A 19,576-nucleotide genomic window follows, 5' to 3' on the forward strand; every position below is an offset into this window, starting at 1 on the left:
GAGGGTCGCCATTTACAGAAGCTAAAAAGTTGTGAGGATGAAGCCATAAGGCGTTGGGGGAGGAGGGAGTTTTAATGAGAGTCAGCAGATAGTGGAGATTGTGGAGCTTGGGGCCGTTTATGGCAGCTTCCCACCAGTGAAACTGTAGTGGTTAGAATCGGTGTCAAGGTCAAGAATGACGAGGACTGGGGGAGCTCCGTGCCAGAAGAAGGGCTTAAGAAGCAGGGACTGAAAAATGTCGAGAAGCTGAAGAAGATCTTGTTATAAAGAAGCGTCTGGTCAGCCAGTTTTGCCCATACAGTGGCTGAGGGTAAGGACCAAGAATTATCAGGTTTAGTGATTAATGTATTAGTAATTTTTTAGAAAGAGGTTTCACTTAAACAGTGGGAGCAGAAGCACAATTTGCTGGAGACTAAGTTGTGAGTAAAAAAGGGAGTATAGTGAATAGAAATGGGCACTTTAGGTAAATATGAAAAATGAGTATAGATTTTGAAGATAAAGGAAGGAAAGAAGACAGCTTGATTGAGGTCTATAGAAAGAACATTGGACTTATTTATTTGGCTCACATGACCCCCTTTCCTCAACCTTTATGAAATGTTTAAAATGTGAAGTTAGGTTACTGAATTTTCATTTCAAGTTTTGAGTTGAATTTGTAGATTAATGTCTTCGTATTCTCATACTGTCATATTTTGGGGTTTTATTTTTCAATCCAGTTGGAGACTCTGAAGGCAAACATTTGGTTTCCTGTTAGCCCACAAATTGGGCAAGAGTTGTTCAATTATGGTCTTAGTTGACTTAGGCAAAATTGCATGTTAAAAATATATTCTCTTAGTGGCCACAGAGCATATTGACTGTGAATTCTTTGTCATATATGTTACTACATAGCAATACCTGTTTCTAAAACCCATCAGTGGTTAAACTAAATGTGTCAGCCAGATGTACCCGTGAAAAAGATCAGTCAATATATTGCCAAATCTTTGTGCATTTATCCATGTGTGATTGCATTTACTTTGAAGCTCACTTTATCAGTCTTAGAAGTGGAAGAGAAAAAAGGAAAGAACTGAGGACAGGAAATTGGACCGTGGCTGTGATTGGGGAGTAAAATGAGACCAGGGACGTGTTCGAACGTTATAAGACACAAGATCTTGGAGCAAGGGAGTCCTTCAGAGGCCATCCGGTGCAGTTTTTACTGAGCAAGAGAAGGAGTCCTAGAGGAAGTGAAATGATGTATCCACGGTCACGTCCCCAGTACACAAGAGATCTTGAAAAGTTATTGGGAAGGAAAGTCAAAGGGATCATCAGAACTAGATGTTGTATTTTTTTCTATTTTAATTTTTTATGAATAAAATTTAAAATAGAAGACTTTTTGCTTTTGCATTATGTGCATCTTCTCTTTCCCCACCTCTTATTCCTTTAATACAGCATTTAATATGGCACTTTCTCAGAAGAAGAGCAAAGAAGAAAACAACTAGAAAGTAACAGATTAAAGTGAAGAGTTTTGGATGATTCTTCCTTGTTGTTCCAGTTGTTTTAAGATGAAGTAGAAACCTTTTTACACTTTTTTCTGAAGAATGGGCAAATTGGAAATGACTTTTCAGTTTAAAACAGTCCCTAAGTGGTTATTAGAATGACTTTATCAACAAGTGCCAAACGAATGTTTCTGTCTTCGTTTAACTCTGTAGAGTCCTTGCAGATCATCATATCAGACGATCACAGACTCCTCCACCGAGAGAGAAGGGGCCTTCGAGGTGAACTAGTGTAAATGCATCCTTGTCGCAAACCACAGCCAGTTTGCCTCTGGTCACTGGGAACCCTGGTCTCCTGGCTTCACACACAGGTTATTTTTCATCATGCTACATTGCTGGTTGTCAACAGATTGTTATTTCAAGAAGGGATAAACCTGCTTCATATAACATCTATTTTGAATTGATTCCATTTTTTCCAAAACTTTCTGAACGATTGAAGGGAAATGTTTTAAAATTCCTTGACAATATACTATACTAGTAAATTATTTGAATTTTTAAAGGTATAATGGCATTTTCTACAACTGGATTGGATAAGTATTACTTTTAACCTGCTAATAAAACTAATTTTTCATATCTTCTATTCCTCTAATTATATTACTTGATAACTAATTTACTCTCTTTCTTGGATCTTGAGATCCATGTACAGGTGCTTTTGGTAATATTTATAATCATGTGTCGCTTATGCTAGAACATGGAAGTAGGTTTCCTTTGGGGTACCTGGCCTCCTTATCCTTTGTGCTTTCTCCTTTCCTTTTTTTAATATTAAGATTTGTTCATGAATAATTCTCCTAAGTACATACTAGCAGGTTTTAGAGATTTGCTTATCTTCTTTATTGATGTAAACAGATTGATTTCTGTAGAACTTTTGAGCCATCTGGAAGAGACTCATATCTATGTAAATGCAGTTGTATTTCAGTAAGTGATCCAAGTCTGATATAAATTCATGAACTTAAATTTAAGGGTTTAGAAATAAATGTGAACACAACAGACCACATAGGTTTTCATTTAATCCTCAGATTGTTAGTACCCCAGTAGCACTTAGGAGCTTTCTTTATTTTTCCAGCACAAAGTCTGATACAGACCTCTGATTACCTCTCGATATTATATTTACCCAGGAAACTTTATCTTAGCTATAGCATCTGGTTTTCTGTGAAGTCATAATTTTGGACCAAAATTTCCAGCTGCTTGGAGACGGAATTAGGAGCCAGAAATTAGGCAAGGTATTTGAATACCAAGAGGGAAATGTTCTCGTTCATTTTTTTTTTTTTAAACAATCTGGCAGTTGTATTTGAACATTTCTGATTTGTGGAATTATTGTTTGTGATTTGCACCAAGAGAAACAAGGTAAAACAACCAGCTTTTTCAATGAATAACTTACATTCCATTCTGTATGTCCCAGAAATTTTAACGTAAGTGTTCAAAGTTTTTCAATTTGCCAACTAATCATAAAATTAGCATTTGGAAAGTGCCTTAGAAATACTTTGGTCTTACTTCCCTTCATTTTATAGATGGGAAGACTGAGGCTAGGAGAAGCTAAATGATTTGTCTGGGGTTATCTATTTCATTACTTTGGGAAGGTAGAACGAGCCTAGGCAGTTGGGCTGTATTTGAAGATTGTCAGTTGATTTCGTATTTTAGAGTACTGTCGGGCACAGGATCTGAGCTCCTTTTGTCTGACCAATTCTCCTTGGAATGCTGTGGCTCCTGGGTACTCCCAGGATCCAGGGCAGGCGTCTACCTTTTCTGGCCTCCTCCTGCGTTTTCTGGGATCGGCGACTATGGCCTAGTCCCCAGGCATGGACTCTTCGGCTCCCCTTTCTGACTTCCAGCCATTGCCCTGCAGATCGCCCTCTCCCTCTTGGGCTCTCTCCCAGACCCCTCCATCAGGGCCCCAACTTTCCCCTTTCAAGGCTCTGTCTGCCCTGTTCTTAGCTTGTTGGGGTGCTTTTGTTTTCTCACTCACACTGTGGACTCCCAGAAGGCAAAGGTGTGCCCCATGAGGTTGTCTCTGGTGTGGGCTGCTCTTTTTGACCCAGCAGGGACCCTGGCACTTTCTTCCTCCAGCTCATTCTGCAGGTGAGGAAATGTGAAGGGCCGTGGCCGTGACCTAGTGTAATAGATGGACGGCGCAGAGGGCCATGCTCAGACGCGGGCGTTGTCTTGGACCATCTGCGTCCAGCTCGGCAATGGGTCATGGGAAACATGCACTTATTCCAAGGGACCTCTGTGTATCCGAGCATACAACAGTGGGGCCTCCAGCTGTGGGACTGTAGGCCTTGGGACGCCACGCTCAGACATCACTTCTCATTCTCAGCTTGGTTGTCGCGGCAAACTCCCTTTGGTGGTTGGTGATGGCCAGCACGTGGGGTCAGCGTTTGCCAAGTTCAGCGTTCTGTGTGCCCGTCAGCAGCTGACTCTCACACGGTTCTGGAAAGGGATTTGGGGACCCGACTTGACTTAAAATGACGTAAGGTTGGGTGTGGGAAAGATCCCAGCTGTCATTGCGGGAACTTCCCCATGGTGCGAGAAAGAACCGTGTCAGACCTCGCACAGCTGGATCTTGGTGGGGCTGGAGCTGAATCTTAAGGCTCTGAGTGAGTTTTCCATCATTTCCCAACGCTGTTCTGACTTCCTTTTCTCCCTTGCACTGAGCTTCCTTTGGTTTATTTATTAACTCAACATATATTGATCAAGCACCTGTAGTGAGACATGGGAAAGTCACAGAATTATGGAGTTCCTGTGTTCTGAGGGCTTATGATGTGGGATAATAAGAAGTACACAGACAAGTATCTCTCTATATGGCATAAAGTTCTGTTATCATCGATGAAGGGAGAAACCATTTCCAGGAGTCAAGAAGTCACCAGGCTCGGCCTCCAGGAGGGGAGACAATCCGAAGCCATTGGGTCACCGGGAAGCCGGACCAGGAGCAGGGAGGCAACGAGAAGGGGTTTGGAGAAGGGGCTTGGAATACACCTGAGAGTGGCACGGGACTTGGCACAGGCTCTGTGCCGGGGGCACCTGGACTGTCTTTCAGGGATAAGTCCCCCAAGGCCCCAGGGCCCTTTGCAGCCAGTCAGTCTGTGTGGCTGACACTCACAGTTGGGGGGTCCCTAGGACTAGACTCTGGGGCCCTTTTAGTTTCCTCCAGGAGCTCATCAGCTCCCATGGGTTCAGTTGTCATCTCTATGGAGATGATGTCCAGCTCTGCTCTCTCTCCTGAGTTCTAATTGCGGCCCAACTCCTCTTGGACATCCCACAGTCATTTCAAAGTCACTACGCCAAACGCGACTGTTCCCTCTTCTGGGCTTCGTGGTTGCTGCAAAGGCGCCCCCATCCTCGGAGTCCCCCAGACTTGCACTGTTGGCTCTGGCCCTGGCTTAAACTCAGGCTTCGTTTCCAGTCTGCCCACCGGCATTGTCGCTCCCAGCTTCACGGCACCTCCAAGACCGGGCGCAGATCCTGACCCCTCGTGGCAGCGCTGCCGCATCAACCTTTCCCTTGGTTTCTCTTCTGAAGAAGTTCCCCCCTCTGATCATCCTCTACAAAGCTGCCGGAGGAACCTTCTATTAGCCAATCATTTCACACCTACACTCCTCCATACCTTCCTCCTTAAATCACCTTGAGTAGCTCCCTAAAATCTCCATTCTCTACCATTAAAAAAGGCCAGGAATAAACCACTACAAAGAAATTCACTTAAAATAATTTAAATGTATGAGATCTAGATTAATGCTACTATAAAATAAATGCTTTTGAAGCTAGTTTTACTGCTAAAAGTTGGAATATTCCAATATAATAAAAATGATAATATTGCTTAAATCAATTTGCATTTTGACTGCTTTGCCAATCGATCTACTAAGGGACTGCTTTTTTTAAATGAAAAAAATTTAGTTTGAATTAAGAAAGGATCTAGAATCTTAAGGAAAACTGAGGGAAAAAATGTACAGGTCAGAGGAACAAAATGTATTATAAAGCAGTAAATTACCAAAAACTATTTAAGATGGAGTAAGAAACAAAAATATAGCTCGGACTAAATAAGCAATAAATAAGATAGTACATCTTTCTTCAGTATTTGATACACTGTTTAAAAATCACCAAAATATAAATTACTGAAGTAAAGACTTGCTTTTTGACAAAAATTGCTGGGGGGAACAAAGAACAAGTTCAGTAGAAATTATGTTTAGACCAGTATTTTGCACTATATAGTCCAGTAAGGACAAAAGAAATGAGTATTTATTTAGTTCCTGCTGTATGCCAGGCACATTGCATAAAAACAATTCCAGAGACCTTTCAAAACTCTGGCTGGGGTAGAAAATTCTTAACCACACAGCTGGTAGGGAGATCATAAAAGATAAAATAGATGGTTTTGACTACATAAAAATAATTTTGGATGAACAAAGTTTGTCAAGATAGAATTAGGAGAAAAATGATAGGAATAAAAAAATGTTTTCATCAGAGCTCTCATATCCAAAATACACTGAAAACTGACGCAGATATTGGTCTCCAGAGCTTTTTCCCCAAACATAAATGGTCTGAGATAGGAGCAGTTTTCCAAATAATAATGACAGTGTTCATCTCCTCCGAGCTTGGAATGCTCTCCTTCATATCTCTTCCTCCTCCCAGGGTCTGGCAAGTCTTAAAATCCCTGGGAAGCCCAGCACCAAGCAGGTGTCCGAAAACTGCTTGTGGGAGAACTTGCTCCCGGTCACTCATAGGAAGAGACAGATCTAAATGAAACTAACTGGCAAGCAGACATTTCAAACAATTTTGTTGAACAAATGAATTGAAAGCGCTTTAAGGACAGAGTTGGGTTTTTTGGTATTTTTTATCATTGGTGCTGCTTTTTTGTTGGGCCCTTACACAATCATGTGTTGAGTTGAAATATGTGACTAAAATGCTGTTTTGATCAAAGTATGTTTTTTTTTGGTTGTTGTTGTTAAACCCATACATTCTCATACACCCTCAAATTCCACTCCACGATTTCAGATAAATGATTTGGTACTAGCGTCATTTCTTTTTCTGCTTTCATTGCAAAGAGTATTTGCTTGAGATTCTGTGTCTTGATTTTGGTTGGTCTTTCACTAAATGCAATTATGGTTTTCCTTTGCACAAGGTATAACTTAGAGCTGTGTCTCAATTTAGAGGCTTTATAGGAATAATTCTAAAGAAACTGCTGTTGTAAGTTTGACATGAAATGTTTTCCAAGGGAAAAGGTGGGTCTGGAAATAGATTATGGGAATGCTTTTAGTAAATTCACAATAGTTCAGAATTGTGACATGTTTCGGCATCTCCCTCTAATTAAAATAACCCCCCAACACACTGTAACAGTAGAGCTATAGAATTAGTCTATATTTCATTAAATCCTGGGGGTGCAGCAGTGATCGGACCCCTGGGTGAGGGGCCAAGATCCTTTTCTGATCGCCCGTTGCTTGAAGGTCATCAGCAGCAGGAAGCGGCAGCCCATGCACTTGTCCCTTTCCAGCCCCAGCCTCTGTTTTCGGCCAAAGGCTTCACCCTCTCACATACTTTTAGGTTCTTGCCACATCTTCGTGCTCTTCCTTTGGTGATCTTCCCGCTTTTGCCCAAGCTTTTTCCTGGGTCCAGGATTTTTTCCTGCTTCTCAAAAACTGTTCTCTTTCTGAGTTCATGGCCTTTTAGCCTCCCAATTGCCGGTGTGCCCTCCCCACCCTCACCCTAGATTATTGGGGTACAGGTTGTCGGCTGACATGTGAGGAGGACCTGTTGCTATCCTCATGAGGACTGTTCTTTGTTCTTTGGGTCACCATCACCTGCAGTGACTGCCCAGGCCCCCCAGCTACAAGGGTTGAGGGAGCCTTTGGGCCCCTGTGTTCTTCAGAGGTTCTTTTTGGTTTTTGTTGGACATTGTGCTGGAGGGGGGGTGGTTTGAGGGCTTCTCGGATGCTGTGCCTTTGGGGCCCACAGGTCCTGACTTTCCACTTCTTGTTGTAGTCAAGACTCCAGCCTTGCATGGTGCTCTCTGGACCGAGAGCCAGCTCTTGTGAGGGGTCCTTAGTCCCGTGAGGCAACCCAGGGCCATATTGGCAACATTGCCAGGGAAGCTCCCTTTGACCCGAGCCTTAGACCCCCTCCCTGGCAGCCACCCCCAGCTCTGCCCACCCTCCCTCGGCCCCCTTCGGTGCGGTCAGTGTCTGCTTTCTGCCGTGGCCAAACTCGGGTTTTCTTTCATGAATTTTCGCCACCGCGGACCTGCTCCATCCTGCCCCCTGTCCTTTTCCCTCTACATGGTTTCCCTTGGGGATCTCATCAGTGCACCCATTGGAGCGTCTTTAAGTTGTGGTTTGTGGGGGTTTGATTTGTACATCTGCTTTACATACCTGTGTATCTGGGGTCACTTCAAACTCTGTGGGGAAAAAGCTTCAGAAGTACTGATGTAGACAGCCTCAGTGTCCTGGATTCAAAGTTGGTCATCATCTCCCCCGAATGCTCCCCTCTTCCTGACTCCCTGATTACTCTTGTTCTGTTGCTGAAGCTTGCAGCCTGGGTGCTTCTCCAATGCTCCCCACCAGGGCCATCCCCGGGGTGGGCTCTCAGCCCCTCACACCTGGGCCCTCAGACCCTCCAGGCTCTAGCACAGAAGCCTCTTGGTGATAGTTGGTGCCTCCAGCATCTGCCCGTTCCCTCGGGCATTTTCCCTGGCTGTCCCCTGGTCAACAGAAGTGCCTCATTGCCTCCAGTTCCACCGTGGGCAGGGGGGTGCTCCCGGTGGCTGGCCGGGGATCAGCGCCTCCCTCTACGAGTTAACCTCACCGATACTTGGGCGAGAGTCCGTCCACCTTCCTCAATGTTAACAGTTGGAGACCTGCTGAATAGAGTTGTGTCAATGGCTACGCGTGATGCTGACGTGACTTTTTTCTGGAAGAGAGCCCCGAAGATCCGCGCTTTTTGTAGTCAGCGCCCGGACTTCCAGTGTTCTCGGGCTACTCAGTGGTTCTGGGACATCAAGCTGTTTTCGGAAAGCCTCTCACAGAATTCCGGGCCCGACTTTTTCCTTTCTTCTTGGTACCTTCCATTCCGGGAAGAGTTGGACACTAGTATGGGATGCATTTGATTTTATTAAACTGTTAGTTTGTAGTCACTGGGCCCAGTGCTAGGGATGCAGAGAAGGAAAAGCAAGATGGTGCCTGCTTGAAGGAGCTGGGGCATGGGAAGGCAGTCCCCCGAAGGAAGCAGAATGGTACGGGGGCCACGTGGAGAGGATCCAAACGAATAAAGAAGCTGGTGGAAAGTGGGAGTTCTCCCCCAAAATCTAAGGTTTCATTTCTGTGGAGGAGCCACAAGGAAAGAACCAGGCTGCTTGGGTTGTATCTGAACAGGCGTCATAGCTTCTTTCCCCTCCATTCTCATGATCACATTTAGACGGTAAATTGGGTAAGGAAACTGTAACTAGAACCAAAAGGAAAAAAATCTGACTAAAACTTGGGCTTCTTCACATTCATTTTTTGTGTGAAACATTAGTGAGCCAAACCCTGCTTTGGTTTGGTATTTTCATTTAGTTCTTCTTTTCCAACAGTCTAATTTGTCATGGCAGTATCAAGGCATCTTCTTACCACCTCGCTGCAAAGCTCCATAAGCCGCTGCCTCCCCCACATTCTCTGCAACTATGTCAAGAATCTGGTCTTTGTGCTTATTAAGCTTTTAGGGTTGGTGCATTTTTAGTCGAGCACTTGGCTGTTTCACAACCGGTTCAGCAAGTTATTTATTTAGTGTAAAAAAAAATGGCTCAAACCCATCAATCTTTGTAGCTGTAGTAATCATAGCAGTTTCGCGTTTAAGCCTGGTAAAGGATTTAAGATAGTTGCTAATTCTAAGATAACATCACTACTAGATGTATAACTGTGTGCTGTCAGACATAATTGATGTAAAGCTTAGTTTTTGTTAAGTGGGTTATTGCTCTTTTAATCTTTAACAAAAGAAAGGGGTTGAGGAAAGAAAAGCACATCTATCTGGAAATGAAAATGATGGAAAAAAGTTATCAATCAAACAGCATTAAAAATTGTGAATAGCTTGATCTTTTTTATTTTTTTTCTCTTTGACTTTAGAATTTACTTCCAAAGAGCTGAAGATTCTATACAGAAGTAAATATAGAAATAGGAGATAAAGAGGAGAAAAAGATAGTGGGAAAGTGGTTAAGATCAGATCAAAACTCTAGGAAAGTGACCTGATTGCTCATTGTCATAGAGATCTAACATCCTGTGTGTGGGGAAAATGGGGGGAACCTCAAGAAATGGTGACTGAGATCAAGCTTAACAGGAAGATGCAACTTAAAGGTTACTTGATCCTTCAAGATTTCCAAGATCCCTTCCTACTTCCAATATGGTCAAATGGAAACGCAGTGTAGACCACAGACTGTGTGTATAACGTGTCCATTCTAGTATAGTAATACTTGAAAAATTTGCAGCTAGATTATAATAGGAAATCTACTTAGAGAAATATGAATAAAATGGAACAGTTATTGCTAATTTTTCTTCATATTGAATATTGAAAAGCCAAGCTCTGAGATTTTGTGAAATTTTAAAGGAATGACTAAACCTGTGGAATTGGAGCTTTTGTGTGGCCCTGCAAGCCTGCTACCTTTTGTGGTCTGTGTGTCAGGGTATCGGAGAATCACCGGCTTCTGGCGTTTGGGGCTCTTCACTGAGTTCCCTTCTATTTCCACCAAAGGAGTCAGGAAGAAATCATGCATTTTTCTACTTAAGTGCTCTTTCTTCTTCTTCTTCTTCTTCTTCTTCTTTTTTTTTTAATTAACTTTTTCCTAACATTTAACATATGTCTGAATTCACAAAGTGAAACCTGGCTGTGTTTGGTTCTTGTACTTGAAAAGCATCCATCCCTTTTGGTCTCTAGTCATAGGAAAGAACTTTTGTACTTCAAAAGCTGTACATAACATACTCAATCACAATCCCTACTATATTTCTTTTCTTTCTTTTTTTTCCCTTAAAGCAATTAGGATTAAGTGACTTGCCCAGGGTCACACAGCTAGGAAGTGCTAAGTGTCTGAAATCAAATTTGAACTCATGTCCTCCTGACTTCAGGGCTTAGCTAGATGGCAGCTGTCCCCCTACTATATTTCTGAAGACATTTGGAATTTTTTTAACTTGTCCATTTTGTGATGAATTGGCCATTCTTGTCATTGGGTGGCCCTAAAGTTCACAAAATCCCCTTTTTCTCCCAGTCTGAGTTTTTATTTTCGTACTTTGAGGTACCAGATGTTTCTCAGGTGTGACTGAGTCCCCAGGATGCCATTGTGGAAGGCCCGACTGGCCCCTCCCTCAGTGGACACTACTGCTGATCCAGACTTGGCCCACCTGCCCACCTTTGCTGGTGACACTCAATGGGCAGCAAAGGGGGCTGGAAGGCCGCCTCCGACACTCCCACCCCCTTGGGACAGACCCCCTCCCCTCCTTAGGGCCTGAAGCAGAGCCTGGCAGGTCATACAGAATGGGGAAACCCTCTCCTCAGGTGCTGGGCTAAAGGTTAGGGGAGGAGGGGAAGGGGCTCTTGGGGTCAGGGGCCTGGCCTTCCCCCTCTCCCTCCAGTGCCTGGAGAAAGGCAGGAGTGGGAATTTGACGTTGCCCCCAGTCTGTCTCACAGGGTACCTTGTTGCTTCAGCAAATCGGGTAAAGTATTGAAACAGGTCTTTCTGCTACAACTAGTATTTCTTGGGCTGAGAATAGAATGGGGTCCTCTTTTCGGCTGCATGTCTGGGAAAAAGCCGAAGTGTGGAAGGGAGAGCAAAGAATAAAAGCTTAGGAAAAAGAATCTGTGGGAAAGTGGTCAATGGAAATGGTAAAGATGATTTAATCTGGAGAAAATAAACCCAAGAGACATTTTATTTGAATGAAGTATGATTTCTTAGGGATGTAACTAAAATACTTCACAGGGAAAAGAACTAGAGGAAAGTGATATTTTCAAGAAGGAATTTCTTCGTCGAGGACTAACAATTAGGAGGAATTCCCTAAGGAAGAGTTGCTGCTAGCACCGATTTAGAGCTAGAAGGGGCCTCCGGGAAACTAGTCCATCCAGCTCCCTTATTTTACCTATTAGGAACTGAGGTCTGTACAGGTTACAAGGAAAATTGTGGACTCTCCAGTCCCAGAGGAAGGAAGACTGGTCAAGATCATCATGAAGAATATTAAATAGAAGATATACTCCTTGCCCTCACGGACTCACAGTAATATAAAAGTTAAGCATCATTGCAAAACGTGTCAGCGATATAAGATGTCAAGGTTACTCATCACCAGAGAAGAGTCCGAGATCACCAGGTTGCCCAAGAGGCAGCACGGGGTGCAAGACTCGGGCGGGCAGTGGTGTTCTGGGACCCTCTGCCCAGTTCCGGCGAGACCGAGAAGCGCCATCTGCACTGGCAGAGGCTCCCACAAGTAAGTGGCTGTGGTCCGGTCCTCATCTGATATTGGAGGGGGAAGAGAGATGATTGGAGCTCCTGGGTACCGATCCTCAGGCCGGGGATGGCCCAAGCCTGGCATTCCCATCATTTCCAGCTATTGGTGTAATGGACCAGAACTCTGAACTTGAAACAAAGGATTCTTACAAGGTACTAAGTCAGTGGAATTGATAGAGACAATAGTTATCTAATTTAGCCTAGTTCACTATGATTAAATCAATCCTACAAGATGTTATGGGCCAGGACTTGAAGCAAGGTACCAAGTGGAATTGAGGGGACAATGGTTAAATCTAGTTTAGCATCTATTTAATCCTCCAACAAATAATGGGTTCCTAGTGATATAATGATTGGTTTATACTCAGTGTGGGGTATATAAGGGAGAAGCCTCAGCCAAGATTCAGTCGGGGAGATTCAGAAGCCAGAGAAGGCAGGTGGGAGCTCAAGCTCTCAGAACCAAGGAGAGAGGTAGGCCTCCAGAAAACTAGCCGAGCCCCAAGTGAAGGAGACAATAAAGGATTTGGAATTTAACACCTGGCTACTCACGTGGTGATTACTGAACTGAAACAAAGCTGCTCCCAAAGACCCCAAGAAAACCAAACCAGAGAAAATTACAATTGGAATCTCAGAATTTCTTTTCCACACTGTTCTGACCATCTCCCTTCCGTTTGGGCCCAACATTGCCTGAAGCATGCTTGTGTAGACTCCTTTCAGCCCAGGCCCCAAGCTGGCTTCAGGGGAAATCCATCCATGGAAGCCCTTGTTGGTGACACGCTGATAAAGGACTGATTAGGAACCTCAGTGGTTGGCCCGTTTATTTTTACGCTTTTTTATTAATTTTGGAGAGGGGCTTAAAAAAATCCTTCATTTCCAGTTTCGGGGGGCAGTGGTGCCCTGTTCAGGATTCTCCACAGTCCCTTGCACATAGGAACTACCCATAAATAATTGAAGTCTATGTTGAGGATTGGCCACTTAATTGCTGATGTCATAAGATAAGTAATCCTGATCACTTGGACAAAAGAAGCAAGAACTGTCATAAACCATGACCACAAGGCAATATTGGCCTTCTAGTCGATGTTCAATGTCCCCTTGAGCACCCAGATTCTGCTTTGGGAGTTCCTTTGTGAAACGTGCTCTAGAGTATGACAGGCTCAGCGGAGGCTTTTGCCTGATGTTGAATTACCTCCTGGTGAAGAGCAGGAAGGGGAAGCTTAAGCTCCGTGGGGCCTAGCTTCCAGTCTTTTCCCATCATGGCCAACGTTAGGCCCTTCAGAGCACTTGAACTTTGGTGTCTTTGGTTCATTGAAGCGTCCTTCTCCAGAATAACCAGGTTGAGCCACGTGGTCTCTGCGCTTCCCTTGATTCTAATCTCCTTGGGAGAGGGAGGTGGGTGGTTATGTTGCCAATGGTTTGTCATTTGTCCAGCTCACTGATGGGTGTTCTCAGCATAGAATTCCATTTGTTGTGATCACAAATGTTATTTTTTAAAAGTCTATTTTGTATTGTTTTACTATGAATGAAGTAAAACATTTTATAATTGATGCCCCTATAATGTAAGTAATTTTAGTTAAGTAGTGAAAAGGTCTCTATTGAAACGTTATGAAGGGAGTACAGAATTGCCCATTTGGGGTATAGGGAAACCATCATTGTGTGTGCTAGACTGAAAATTAAGAGTTCTCCTTCTAATTTTGACCTTTCCTCTTTTTAACCTCCAGCAAATCATAACCTCTCAGAGTTTATTATCCATTAAGATGAGGAAGTTGAACTATTGAACTTTTGAAGCTCTTCCTCCTTTTTTCCTCCCCTGCCTTAGAATTCTGATTCTCATAGTTATGGCTAAGGAAAAGATCTGATCTGATTATGAGAATTTAAGATTTGCCTGGGAAAAAATATTTTGGTGCTTGACCTAAAAGATCCAATTTAGCTCTGAAGAAAATTTTTCAAGGACTTAATTGATGAATAAAAACTAAAATATTTATAGTATATATAATTCTTTGAATATAGTAAAGCTTCACATTATTGTAATTATGTTTTCTCTCAATTTATTGTACCATAAGTACTTGATAAATATTTTCATTGTTGGATATGGATCTAAATTTAAAGAGTAAACTTAAGTTTGTGATGTTATCTGATGATGCATCTTTATCGTTTTTTACTATGTAGCTTTCTTTTAATCTCAGATGTGCCCCTATACAAATGAGAAGAGTAAGGAGCTTTAAAGGTCAGACTTTTTAAAAGGTGATGATTTTGCCCCAAATGAAGAAAGCCCATAATTACCCCCTTTATTCTGGATTTGTAATTTTTTATTGGGTGTTGAATATTTGATTTTACAGGGTGATTTGTACATGAGTTTCCTTAATAGGCACTTAGCTGAACTTTTCACTATTTTCATACCATTTCCCAGAGAATTATAAAATAGAAGTTTCTTTTAATATGTAGAATGCACATGGAACCTGAAAATATACATTTTAAATCTGGTTTATGAAACACTGAAATTTATAAAATAGAAGTAGAAATCTCTGCCCTCTTAAAAATTTATCTCTTCTTTTGAAAAGTTTAGTTTCATCATCCAATGAATGTGTTTGTGTGTGTGCATACACCCGTGTGTATGTTCATTTAAAATGCTTATAATAATATGGCAACATTAAACAATACTGTTTTTTCTTACCATTTCTCTGGAGGATTTTTATGACTAAAATGTTTCTTTTCATGGGAAACACTGGGCCAAATAACTTTTTGTAAAAGTGCAGTATTTTAGATATGGCTTTCAGCATTTGTGGATTGAAAAATAACGGTCAACAAACATATAATTTGAGTTATTACATGCAACAAGACCTTAATGTGTGTAGCATTATATCAACTTGTAATGCCTTTTACTAATAAAAATAATTCTGGTTTTCCCATTAGTTCTTATCATGGTGGCATAAAGTTGCTGCTGGTTAACTCATTTCTTGCTGTTCCTTTTTTCTATTCATTTTTACATACAGTGAATAAGCATGTAGGTTTGATTTTATTATTGTCTGATCCCTGCTTTGTTCTTATTGCTTGAGTGAACTTATAAAAAAAATTAAGTGAATGATTTTTTTAAGTTTACTTATTTACAAAACACTCTAATTTTTTGTACACAGAAAGTTGTATTTGATTGGAATTAGTAGTTAGATTGGTTCATTTGCCATAAGAGGTGGTATCTTAAGTTAAAAAAAAAACTGCTATTATGAAAGGTTCTTTCTGTCTAAAAGAAGGTCCTTATTTGTAATAGCAGTGCTCTGATTTTAATTAAATAAAGAGCATTTTATGCAATTTTTTTCCTTAAGCTTAAGATTAATTTCTATGGTTACTAGGGATATAAATCTCTAGATTGCTTTTAAAAAAAGATTTGCTGTTCAGGAGAGAGTTGACAGCTCCCCTTTAAGAGAAGTTATTACTTAATTTTACTTTCCTATGTTTAAGTACATAAAAATATTTGTAATGATACCCCCAAGGCATTATAAAAATGTAAAATAATTGTACCCGAAAATATCCAAAATTACAGGAAATAGACCTCATTTTTAAAAAATGAAATGGGATTCATGGCAGAGAGACTGGAGTAGGACATTTCTTCAAAACCAGACTCTCTTCTGGAGAGACTTTTATTTTATTCTCTGATGTGCCCATGTTTCGGGGGGAAAGAATTTATTTCTTTAGATACCTTTCCCTTTGTATCATTACCTGAAGAGTATTATTTATTTGATTCTTTTTCTGAGACAAAATTCTACATCCAGTTTTAAATGCTATCGTTTCATTTATATGCTTTATCAGAGACCTTAGAAATGACCTTGGCCAACAGAGTATTTGAAAACACACACAGTGAATGTTTTCTAAGTAGTATTGAATAAGTCTACCAAAAATGGTATCCAGAATATAGGGGGGAAAAAAACCCTTAGAACTAAATTTAATTAGTTAATTTAATTAGTAATTTCTTCTTTCCACTCTGCAGTATTGATTCTATTTACTTATTTTCATGCAGTGTAATTGTAGTTACTAGGTTCAGTAATGTATTCTCAATTTATTATACAAATCTGAAATATTCAACCTAAGGTTTGGAAGTTAGAACTTTAGTATTACATCTAATGCTCTTGAGACTAAATATGCTCATATTTTAAAACATTCCTAATCCATGAATGCTTTGCATTAAATTAGTTTAGATTTTGAGAACTAAAAACCTCTCTTTTTTAAAGGATGTAAGCAAATTAGGTTTAATGCAGTTATTGACTGTGCTGTAAATCTGAGTGTTTGAACAACAGAAGTAAACATTGATTATTGCAAATGCACATTTAAACCAAGCTGCTTTTATCTTTCATCTGAAACATTTCCCACAATTTCTGTGGCTTTTTACTTTAGTCAGGGAGACTTTGGACAATTGTGTGAAAGCATAAATATGTTTGGGAAAGTTGTGATTAGAGCTTGATGATAAACTTGAAAAAAACAAATTGGTACGGTTTATTAAAGTCAAATGTAATTGTTTATTAGTTTTTCTATTAACAGTTCTGATGGAGAAGAAAATGCAGATGTAGAAGGAAGAGAAGCTGAGCTGTAATTGAGTAGCATCTGTTAGATCTACAGTGTAGGCCTAGAATTGATTGAGATCTTTGGTTCTCAAATTGCCCCTTTTCTTTTTGTCAAGACAGAAGATATATACATTTCTTTATTATGTCATTCTAAAACATAAAATATGTAATTTAATGTCAGTAAGATTAAAACTATTCCCCAAAATAAGTAGTCAGTTTTTACTTATTCTGTTGTTAATAACCGTTTTGAAATATATGTGTATATATAAATACATATTTTGTTAGCAGATATAATTAATATTAAATATATTTCTAATATAGAATCTTAGCAAGTATGCAGGTATTAAATTTGTTTAAAAAGTAAGTGGCTCAGTATTGAAATGGTACATATTAAACATTTTAAAACCTTTTCAGAACTCAATAGTTTTTTGTTTTAACATTGTGTCAGTAAGGTTCATCTTGTGAGTTTAGAAATTCAAATCAGTTTTCAAAATATATTGACATAATAGAAGACATTACACCCCAAAGTATAGTTTTTGTTCGCTTATTTTTAAAAGTGGCAGTTATGTTTATATTTTCAGAGATTTTCTTAGTATTGTGAGATTTCAATTCATGTATCTGTTGTGCTAACAAGGTATTTCCTGAAAAGTAAAGTATGATGCTAAGCGTTGGTGAAAATTCAGTTAGTAAAACAGTATAAAGCAATAAAGTGAAATTCCTTAACATTGGTTTATGTTTCAAAGCACGATCTTTTCTCATCTGAAAAGCTGCTTTAATAGGGGAATTTTTGTTATGTAGTACAATCACAAGGTTTTCAGGCTTTCAAACTCTGAGCCGAGCATGTCAAAATCCAGACTGTTACATAGAAACAATTTTGTGGCTAAGGAAAGTCACACTGATGCAAAACAAAAAAGACGAAGCCCATTTCAAAAACAGAAATTGCTCAGACACATGGTTTTCTGTGGGCTGTCTGGCTTTGAGGGAGTTCTTTGCTGTTCAATATTTAGCAGTAACAAGGTAGTTTGGTTTCACCTAATAATGTTTAATATCACTTTCCCACAATCTATAAACCGTCATACTTTACATTTCGATTCTTTTCAAAACAGGACGCCTAACAATGTTTCGGAACCCGGCATCTGGTACAGACCAAGGCCCACAGAAAGCTGTTTCTGGGCCTCTGTGACACGCTTTGCTTTGAAGAAGACCCCAGTTCTGGAGGACGGGGAGCCTCCACTCTGGCAGCCAGACCCGTTTCTTCTCGCTTTTTGGAGCTGAGAGACACGCGCAGGCGAACCCGAGCATTTTCGGGGCTTTAGCACAAAAGCCCTGTCACTTTTTCTTCTGTAAAACCTAATTTCCAAGCCCGCGCCGCCTCCTTCCCGGGCTGTCGGTGCCCCAGTTATCAGCCTCCCAGACAGGGCGCTTCCCGGGACGCAGGCCGGCCGCACCGGCTCCCCGCTCGCCTGTCGCCTCTGTCCCCGAGGGGACAGTCTGATGGCGAGATTAGGGGCAGCCAGGCTGTCTCCGGGGCCACCCCGGCCCTGGCGCGGGGATCGCTTGCTCGGGGGAGTCGGGTTACGGGAGCGCGCCGACGGGCCTGGCCCGCCTGAGGCCGGACTGCGGCAGAAAAGGGCCGAATGTGCGCGCCCGGGAGGGGCGGCCCTGGAACCGGCCCGGGGTCACGTGGCGGCGGCGCCGGCTCCGGGCTGCCCAGGGCGCCACCTGCTGGCGTCGGTCCGCAAGGACGGCGCAGCTCGCAGCCCCCCGGGATAGATGGTCTCTTTGGCTTCCCGGCTGGCCCTGAGGACTCGGGGATTTATTTACCCAGCGCGCAGTTCGAAGGGATCTAATCCGCGACCTTCCTCTCATCTCCTGGCGTTTGTTGTTGTTGTTTGGGTTACTCTTAGCCAGTGCCTAATAGCCTCCTCCTGCTGGCTGCGCGGCTCTCATACAAAAAGGACTTTCTCTCCGCGCTTTGGGTTCGAAAAATCTGTTTGCAATTTAATGCTTTCAAAGGGTTGTATTTAACTTGAACAGCAAATGGCTGCTTCTCACACTTGGGCTGCAGCCCTGAAGGAGAGGGCCAGGCCTTTGAGTGCGGGGCCTAACTCCGAGCTTGAAACGCAGCGGGCCTTTTGTCCCTGACATTCTGTAAGGAAAACTTGTCCCGAATCTGTGTGTGTGTGTATGTGTGTGTGCGTGCGTGTGTGTGTAGTGTGTGTGTGCGCGTGTGTGTAGTGTGTGTGTGCGTGCGTGTGTGTGTAGTGTGTGTGTGCGGGCGCGTGTGTGTGTAGTGTGTGTGTGCGGGCGTGTGTGTGTGCGCATGTGTGTGTAGTGTGTGTGTGCGTGTGTGTGTGTAGTGTGTGTGTGTGCGCGTGTGTGTAGTGTGTGTGTGCGTGCGTGTGTGTGTAGTGTGTGTGCGGGCGCGTGTGTGTGTAGTGTGTGTGTGCGGGCGTGTATGTGTGCGCATGTGTGTGTAGTGTGTGTGTGTGCGCGTGTGTGTGTAGTGTGTGTGTGCGCGCCCGCGCGTGTGTGTAGTGTGTGTGTGCGGGCGTGTGTGTGTGTAGTGTGTGTGTGTGCGGGCGTGTGTGTGTGTAGTGTGTGTGTGTGCGGGCGTGTGTGTGTAGTGTGTGTGTGTGTAGTGTGTGTGTGTGTAGTGTGTGTGTGTAGTGTGTGTGTAGTGTGTGTGTGTGTAGTGTGTGTGTAGTGTGTGTGTGCGTGTGTGTGTAGTGTGTGTGTGTAGTGTGTGTGTGCGTGTGTGTGTAGTGTGTGTGTGCCTGCGTGCGTGTGTGTAGTGTGTGTGTGTGCGCGTGTGTGTAGTGTGTGTGTGCCTGCGTGCGTGTGTGTAGTGTGTGTGTGCGCGCGTGTGTAGTGTGTGTGTGCCTGCGTGCGTGTGTGTGTAGTGTGTGTGTGCGCGTGTGTGTAGTGTGTGTGTGCCTGCGTGCGTGTGTGTGTAGTGTGTGTGTGCGCGTGTGTGTAGTGTGTGTGTGCGTGTGTGTGTAGTGTGTGTGTGCCTGCGTGCGTGTGTGTGTAGTGTGTATGTGTGCGCGTGTGTGTAGTGTGTG

General features: G+C 42.4%; 1 protein-coding gene across 1 annotated transcript in view; it reads left to right on the top strand.

Annotated features, from left to right (window-relative positions):
- The window catches only part of STX18 (syntaxin 18), a 78,179-nt gene that overhangs the window by 27,953 nt on the left and 30,650 nt on the right, over positions 1-19,576 (top strand). The gene's annotated exons all lie outside the window — the stretch shown is intronic.

The sequence above is a fragment of the Antechinus flavipes genome, chromosome 6, assembly GCF_016432865.1.
Source record: "Antechinus flavipes isolate AdamAnt ecotype Samford, QLD, Australia chromosome 6, AdamAnt_v2, whole genome shotgun sequence".
In the NCBI taxonomy this organism is placed as follows: domain Eukaryota; kingdom Metazoa; phylum Chordata; class Mammalia; order Dasyuromorphia; family Dasyuridae; genus Antechinus; species Antechinus flavipes.